Source organism: Sorex araneus, chromosome X (genome assembly GCF_027595985.1).
Source record: "Sorex araneus isolate mSorAra2 chromosome X, mSorAra2.pri, whole genome shotgun sequence".
Classification (NCBI taxonomy): domain Eukaryota; kingdom Metazoa; phylum Chordata; class Mammalia; order Eulipotyphla; family Soricidae; genus Sorex; species Sorex araneus.
Window position 1 is genome coordinate 240,439,723 of NC_073313.1, and position 8,878 is coordinate 240,448,600.

The following is an 8,878-nucleotide window of genomic DNA, read 5'->3' on the forward strand; positions in this document are numbered from 1 at the left end:
TTTGCCTGACCGATGTCGCTGTTGTCCCAAAATTCCAAAAGGGATCGAACCACCGTCTCCTTCGTGCAAAATTCTACTTCACAGAGCGGGGAGAAAGGACTGCAACGTTTAAGTTTAAGAAGAGAACTCCCAGAATGACCACCAACTGGGATCTCTTTGCCACTATTACGGCAATGTGGGAAGATGCCGTCATTGACAACATTGACTAGGAATATGATCGACTGACTGGTTCAGCACCTCCGTGACTGCGTGAGGAATGCCGAGAGTGGGAAAACTACAAAGAGAAGCCTGTCTTTGGAAACTCTCGAGCTCATTCGCCAACGTGGTTTGGCACGAGCCTCAGACAATCATAAACTATGTGGCAGAAGCCAGGAAAAGTATTCGCTACACTCAGCTGTCCTTCGCCAACTACAAGACCAAGATGATTGCCCTCCGACGTCCTGATGGATCTATCACATCTTCCAGAAGGGCAATGGAGTGGATTATTCACGACTTCTACTTGGATCTCTTCAATAGCCACATCAACCTGCCCACATACAAAATGCCGCAGGATGAATATATCATTCCCAACATTCTCCCTTCCAAAATCCGACAAGCCATTTCTTCGGTAAATGCACATACAGCACCCGGTCCAGACAAGGTCAGACACAAACACCTGAAGAATCTGCCGCCAGTACTCATCAATACACTGGCTTGGCTCTTCACACACTACCTGTCTGTATGCAAGGTTCCATCCCAGTGGAAAACCAGCAGGACCATTCTGTTGTACAAGAAGGGAGACATTCACGACATCGGCAACTATCGCCCAATCTGCCTGTTGTCCATTGTCTACAAGTTGCTCACTTGAGTCATCCTGAATAGAATAGGCAGAACACTAGATAAAGGACAACCATGCAAGCAAGCTGGGTTCCGAAAAGGATTCAGCATGATCGACCACATCCACACAGTGACCAAACTCATTGAAGTTTCGCAAGAGTTCAAGATGCCACTCTGTCTAACATTCATTGACTTAAAGAAGGCCTTCAATTCTGTTGAGACTGAAGCAGTCATTGAAGCCCTAGCCAAACAGGGCGTTCAAACTTAATACATCAGGATCCTCTATGAGCTGAATTGTGGATTCACCACCAGGATCTCACCATTCTACAAGGAAATAAACATCGACATAAAGAGAGGGGTTTGGCAGGGCGATACTATTTCACCGAAACTCTTCAGTGCCACCCTCGAGAATGTCATGTGATGACTGGAATGAGAAAGAATGGGAGTGAAGGTAGATGGTTGGCAACTATGCCACCTCTGCTTCGCTGATGACATCATTCTAATAACACCAAATATTAGCCAAGCGGTACAAATGCTAGCGACTTCGACCACGAGTGTGGAAAGATTAGACTGCAGCTGAATCTCACCAAGAAAATGTTCATGAAAAATGAACTAGTCCCTGACGTTCCATTTACTCTCAACAGAACAAACATCTCCGAATGCAGCAGCTATGTGTACCTGAGTCAAGATCTCATGTAAGGGAATGACTTGGCGCCAGAACCGTGCAGGAAGAAGAGAACAGCACGGAACGCCTTCAAGAGCATTGAAGAAGTTATTAAGATGATGAAGAACCTCCAGCTCTGGGCACATCTTTTCGACTCCACCATTCTTCCTGCATTAACATACGCCTCAGAAACCTGGCCCCTACGAAAACAGGATGAGAACATTATTCGGGTATCCCAAAGAGGAATTGAAAGAGTTATGCTTGGAATATCACATTTCACTTAAGTGAGAGAAGGAATCTAGAGTTCCAATCTCTGTCGATGATAAAGAGTCAGGGACACTGTCTCGTTTGCCAAGGCATCGAAAATCAGATGATCTGGACACATAATGCGATTTAGAGATGACCACTGGACTAGAGCTATTACTGACTGGAATCCACAGGTTGTCAAAAGACCTCATGGCCGCCCACATACGAAATGGTCAGACTTCTTCGTCAAAACCCTGAACGAATGGTTTGAAGCTCTTCATGTTCCCGGAGCGAGTAGATACCATTGGGCTACACTTGCACACAACAAGGACAAATGGAGACATTACTGGCGCCCACTCACTCCAGCAAATAGAAGATCAAGGGGATGACAAGTGATGACAAGTTTTCATTGGTAAGCAATACAAAATCTGACTCCAGGTGACATGAATAAAGTCAATGTATAATTATTTGGGGACTGATATTGGGGTAAGCTTGAGTGGTGGTTGGAAAAATTGGATATAATGGAAGGTGTGATGGTGGTGGGATTGATGTTGGAAGAGTGAATATAATAAATCATCATGAAAACCTTATAAAAATAAAATTTAAAAATAAATAGATAAACAAAATAATAAAGTCAATGTACAGACACAAACTCAAGCCCAGAAATTATATTGACTCTGGGATTACCTTGATCAGGGCTTTGGTTCCACTTTTAGTTCTTCTTGACTCTTTCTCCAAGTCCCTGCTTTATTTTCAGCTAACTTCCCTGCTGGCGACTGTGATGGTTCATTTTGTGTATCAACTATCTGTGGGGAGCAAATCAAACATTATTATTGCAAGTGCTTGCGCAGATATTTCTCGTTGAGCTCAGCATTTGAACTGGTGGCTCCACTAAGGTAGCTAGCTCTGCCCTATGTTGGGCATCAGCCAATTTGTTAAGGGCCTGAACTGAACAAGAAATGGAATGGATAATTCACCTCTTATTTCCTGTCATACATTATAAGTTGGGATATTGTTTCATCTTCCCCTGAACTCAGACTGCATGTACATCATCAGCTCAGCTGGGTCTCACGTTTTAGAATTTCCTCTCCCCCAAGACAAACTAAGGGACTTCTCAGTCTCCCAAATCTCATGAGTCAATTCCTCATAATAAATTTATCCCATAAAGATACACAGTTACACTAATACACAAGTATAAAACAAGAGAGATAAGTCAGTGCTTTGTATGTTGGGGATCTGGGTTCAATCCCCAGCTTTGTGGCGCATCCAGAGCACCAGTGTGAGTGGCCTCTAAGCATGAAGCTGGCAGTAGACACTGAGTACTGTTGAGTGTGTGGCCCTAAAACAAACAAAAACTTTAGAGGTATATTTGTTTTGGGTCTAGGGGGAGGGTTGTGTATACACAGACCCACCCACACACAACTATATAGCTAACATACAACTCTAGAGTGGGCCCTCCAGTCCACTGATTCTACTTCTGTCAATTATGCATTATACAGCAAGCAACGTCGTCTTCATATTTGCTCTGGTTTCTCTTATTTACTACCTGTTTAGTCCCAGAAGTATAACATAAGACTTGTAGTAGATTGACATCACAGTTTAGGAAACTCAATCTTTAAAAACCTAAAGCTTTCATAATGGGTCCTAGCCAGCCTTCCCTATATTTAACCCTAAAAGAAACCTCTTTACTATACTGAGCATCAGATAAAGCTGCCCTCTGCTTCAGAGTAAACAATTTTTGTCTAGAGAAAAAGTTTAGATGAATATGCTCTATCGATTTCCTATAGTTTGTTCATTACACAAACATGCAAGAAAAGATAAGATGTGTGGAAAAGAACTAGTCTCTCAATGTGACCATCGGTAATATATATAAATGTTGAAATAGGAAGTTGAACACCTAAAACTAAAAGAAAGAATTAAAGAAAGAAAAAAGGAAGAAAGAAAGAAAGAAAGAAAGAAAGAAAGAAAGAAAGAAAGAAAGAAAGAAAGAAAGAAAGAAAGAAAGAAAGAAAGAAAGAAAGAAAGAGAGAGAGAGAGAGAGAGAGAAAGAAAGAAAGAAAGAAAGAAAGAAAGAAAGAAAGAAAGAAAGAAAGAAAGAAAGAAAGAAAGAAAGAAAGAAAGAAAGAAAGAAAGAAAGAAAGAAAGAAAGAAAAAAGGAAGGAAGGAAAGGAAATAATTGAGGCCATAATAGTGTTTCTGTGGCAGAGTTCCTGCCTTACAAGTTTGATATCTGGCACTGCACCACATGCCATGTAAAATCTCTATTGTGGCACCGGCATCCATGAGACTCAGCATCACAACCAAATGTCACCAACCCAGTCAAGCAAGCATTATAACCAAGTGTGTGAGCAGCATAACCAAGTGTGCAATCCTTAGTCAGAACAACAATAAAACACATTCAAATGAACAAAACAAAAACTCACAGATTATCACTGATCAAGATGATGGGCACCAGAGAAGAGGGATAGGGATGAAAGTCACATCAGGTCAAAGAGTCAGTGTATGGTTATAAATGGAAATCAGACTAGTTTGTTTGTTTGACAGCCACATCTGGCCATGCTTAGAGGCGACTTCTGGCTCTGTGCTCAGGGATCACTCCTGGTGGTGCTCAGAGGACCATATGTGATTGAGGTAGAAACCGTGTCAGTCATGTGCAAGGATTCATATGGCCCCCTCAAGCGCGGTAACAGGAGTGGCCCCTCCAAAAATAAATTACATTTTAAAATTTATTTTTAAAGGTATAAAGTGATAATGACAGAAAAAACTTTAAGTGATCATCCAGTTATTAATATAATTCCTCCACTTGCAAGATATGCAGAAACAGAAAATATTCTTAGAGAATTCTCTCCCAACAATAATTTAAAAGAGAAAGTAGTAGAACTTAAGAGGCACCACAAAGAGTGGGGAACAAATATTTCTAGGAGGCAGCAGAAACCATGAAATGGAATGGAAATGAAAATAAAGAGTATTTCACAGCAGCATGAAGACAAGTTATTAAAAATTATATCTCTCTCCACGACCTAAGAGATAGTACAGTGGGTAGGGCATTGCCTTGCATGTGGCCTACCAGAGTTCAATCCCCAGCACCCCAAATGTTCCCCCATGCCTGCCAGGAGTGATCCCCTGAGTGCAGAGTCAGGGGTAAGCCCTGAACACTGCTAGGTGTGGCCAAATCAAACAACACCAAAAATTATACTTCTGTGCCAATGGGAACCTGGTGATATTTATCAGTCTGAGCGGGAGTCAGATTACTGTATCAAACTAGAATCATGTAAGCTGCAGGCAACTTTGAGAGTTATTTTGCCTTGGAAATGTGAGTTTCTCACCTTGCCCACTAAGGTGGTCCATCATTACAGTTAAAGAAAGTCAAGATAGAATCTCAGAATATTGGGGTTTTGTAGGAGACTGTTATCCTATCTGTGTGGGCTAAATACTGGAGGTAATTTACCTCTCAAAGCCAAGCACTGGATAGCCATCTCTATCACAGTGGCCATTTATGTTAAAGAAATTGATTTTTGTACTGTTTTAGCTTCCTGCATTTTATCTCCTGCTTTACATCTCAATCCAACATTCTTCACTAGACAAGAAGTGTTTGTTATTTGTCAGAGGCAATAATAGCTAGATGAGTCTAGATATATCTTTATTAAAGTCAACACAATTATTTCAAAGGAGAATACATATTTAGGTAACTTGGCCTCCATGTCTATTTGTCTAATTATGGTTAGTTGCTTGTATTTTATTTCTAAGTACACAAATATCCCACATTTTTTTGCCTTAGGTATAACCTCAAGCCAGGCATCAGTGTTGCTACTACCTCTTATTTACATTGCGTTAAATATTTTATTCACTCCCACAGCAACAACAATAAAAATATACTTCCTGTTCATTGATAATTAGATGTTTTGCTTCACTTGGATTTCCTCCAATAATCTTCTGTTCAGATTCAGCTCTTATAATTAATTATCCTCTTGCTGAACAACTGAAAACTGAAGTCTGACCAAAGTACATCTCATCCCACACAGATGTCCTAGTTACTCCACAAAAGGTTAATTAATCATAAGAGGTGCTTTGGAGCAGGAGGCGCTGGAAGAAATTCAGACCTAGTTTCTGGCAACAGAGAAAAACCACGCTCATGCCCATTGCTATTGAGCTCACACTGAGAGACTCATTTCAATGGAACAAAATTCCAACTGCACAAAATAGCTGGTGGATATAATATTATGCCCCAAATAGAGGAGTATACCACTTCCCAGTAACTGATGATTCAGAATCCCAGACTGCTGGTGAGGGAAGGTCAGTCCTGTTTATCCTCATTTAACTGAGCTTCCTGAGACTTCCGAATCATGACAACGGCAGAGGCAGTCTTCATTGTTTTCCTTTCTTGGGCTCTGTGCCTTTTTTTTTCATTATATGAATGAGCCTCTTCCGGCCAAAATAGTCTGCATACAGGCTTCCAAATACACCTTACACTCTCTCAACTGCTAATCCTCCTTGTCGAAGATTTGCTTTGCCTTCTCCCACCTTCTAGCAACAGCCTATAACTCATTCAAGGACCAGTCAAATACCGCCTCATCAATCTCCCCTTAGAACACTCAAAGCCTAAGCCATAGGCAGTTCTTCCTCTTTTGACAGAAAAGCAGCTGTGGTACAGTAAAAGAAACAGTGTGCTGAGTAAGGGAAAGTTGACGCAATATCGGATCTAACAAATGGGTGACTTTGAACAAGTTGTTTAACTCCTACAAGCCTCAACTTTCTGTTCAATAAAATGGGAAGAATAATGATTTACTGTGAGGGCTTAATTATGGAAATTAAATACAGAATGGCATGCGAGCATGTCATTTTGTTATTTCTCAGCACATCTTTCTTGATAATTGACCATTCTTACGTATTCATTTTGTTTCCCTTCCCTTGAACAAATTATGTGACAAGAAGGCATCTGGGTTATCCTTAAGATAACAATCATTTACAAAGTTCCCATCTGTTGCAAAATGGGTTGAATGTTTCTGGGGATTATTATATTGGATGGGGTGTTATTATACCTGGAATGTTATACATTATGAATTTTAAAGATCTATGAAAAGACATTTCCAGACCCTGAGGAAGAAACCCCGGGGCAGCAAAGGACATGTGACTAGATTCTAAGACTAAAAAGTAGTGTCTAAGCACTAGTCATTTGGAGTGACTGAATTGGACTGGGAGAGTTGGTTCTAAGGAGCCATGCCCCAAGAAATGACCGAGATTCTCTCACCCAAACAAGGTATTTTTCTATTAGCAGAAAAATTTCCTGGAGAGTAAAAGAGACTGCACGTGAGTTCCCAGAAGCCCTTGGGAGTCAGGAAAAATATGTAGGGATACTATCAGTTAGAGTTGGAAGGAACAGGATGCCTTGGTGACAGCCCTGGTTGTTTCACCATTTCTCATTACAGTCAGCTTGTTTTACTTACTCCCCAACTACTCTCAGAGCGCTTAGAGACCTAAAACTAGTTTCAAGCATTTCATATTTTCTGTAGGGCTGACCCAGAGTTTAGCATGCACTCAGTAGATCCTAACCTGTTTCACAAGATGACCCAGCATTGTTGTCCCCAAGGATTTGGTCCTTTATTTTTTTTTGTTTGTTTTGTTTTTCTTTTTGGGTCACACCCAGCGATGCACAGGGGTTACTCCTGGCTCTGCACTCAGGAATTACCCCTGGCCGTGCTCAGAGGACCATATGGGATGCTGGGAATCGAACCCGGGTCGGCCTCGTGCAAGGCAAACGCCCTACCCGCTGTGCTATCACTCCCAGCCCCCCTTTATTTGTTATTTAAACTTGACTTTTTAAATGTTTTAAACCTGCTCTAGGATAGAATAGGCAACCTCAGTACAATCTGAAGTTAACCCATTTTTATTACTGCAGTTACTTTAGCAAACCTGATTTTAAAAAATGTTTTAATTGAGGTAAAATGCTTACAAGACTACTTATGTTTTTTAGGAGTACAGGGTCACACCTCTTCAAATGCTTGCAGCTACACTTTGGCTAATCCCAAAGTATCAATAATCCTTCTCCACAGTTCATTGGACCCCTTAACCTTTAGCTCATTCACCCCCTACTTCCTTAACCTTCTGCAATCTGAACTGAATGGTATGTTTTAGTTTGGCTATGCCTGTTTCTTTGCTTTGTTTCTTTATATTTTCCAAAAATGAGTGGAAATCATCAGTATTTGTCTCTCCCCTTCCTTATGTATTTGGCTTAACATAAACCCTCTCAATTCCATTAGTGTTTTTGCAAATAGTTTTAGCTATAATTTAAGCCATATTCAGTGGATTCTAAATCAACATGGAGAGTTCCAGATGGCTATGTTGCCCTTGCTGTGTGATTCACTCCATCTCTCTTGGATGCCCTCATGGAAGAAGAGAATCAGTAAGTGTGAGAAAAGAAGAATGAAGATAGACCAAGGAAGTTGTTGGGAGATGTTTCTATGCATTGAGAGCAGAGATAGCACCTTGTCTTTCGAGAATGCAATTCTAGAGACAGAAAAGAAAAGGAGGCCGTATTTTTTTATTGCGAGTTTCAAATTTCTTTATTTTTTCAATCATACCGTATTTTAGTGGGTACATGGTGCTTTCACTTGGCGTAAATTATGACTTGATGTTAAAACAATTCAGCATTATGCCAGTTGAGATGATTACTGATCTCTCCATTTATTTGGGGTGACTCAGCCAATTGGGGACAGGTTCCATTCGACTCTAATTTGTGTTGCTATGTAAGCCCATAGAGCCACACAAAAAATTAGCTCCATTAGCTATAAAGCATTACATATTTGTCATGGAAATCTGGTGTGTCTGTTTCTGGGGACTCTGCCTTGCCACTGCCTCCTGCTGAGTACTTGGAACTCTGAGACAACTCAGTGTGGTTTTGTCCAGAGGAAACATCGTGAAGCTGAAGACAGAAGCAATGCAACTGGATCAGTAGTTGCAACTCACAACCAAGTACCCTTGCAGAGAAAGGCAGCCATATTAGTGTTGGCAGCAAGTGCCAGAGCTGCCTCAGGAAACATTCACATATACCCTGTTTCCTTGTCCACCTTGATTACTTTGTTCTCACTTGAAAGTCCATCTTGCACACATCAGAGTCTAGGGAAGATTTTCTTCTTATCTGACATGTCAGTCTGT

General features: G+C 40.9%; 2 pseudogenes; both read right to left on the reverse strand.

The window, feature by feature from the left end:
• Positions 1-7,556: 7,556 nt before the first annotated feature.
• LOC129400619 (small nucleolar RNA SNORA66) lies at positions 7,557-7,678 on the reverse strand (annotated as a pseudogene).
• Positions 7,679-8,391: 713 nt separating this feature from the next.
• Positions 8,392-8,647, reverse strand: LOC129400126 (cytochrome c oxidase subunit 7B, mitochondrial-like; annotated as a pseudogene).
• Between the last annotated feature and the right edge of the window lie 231 nt (positions 8,648-8,878).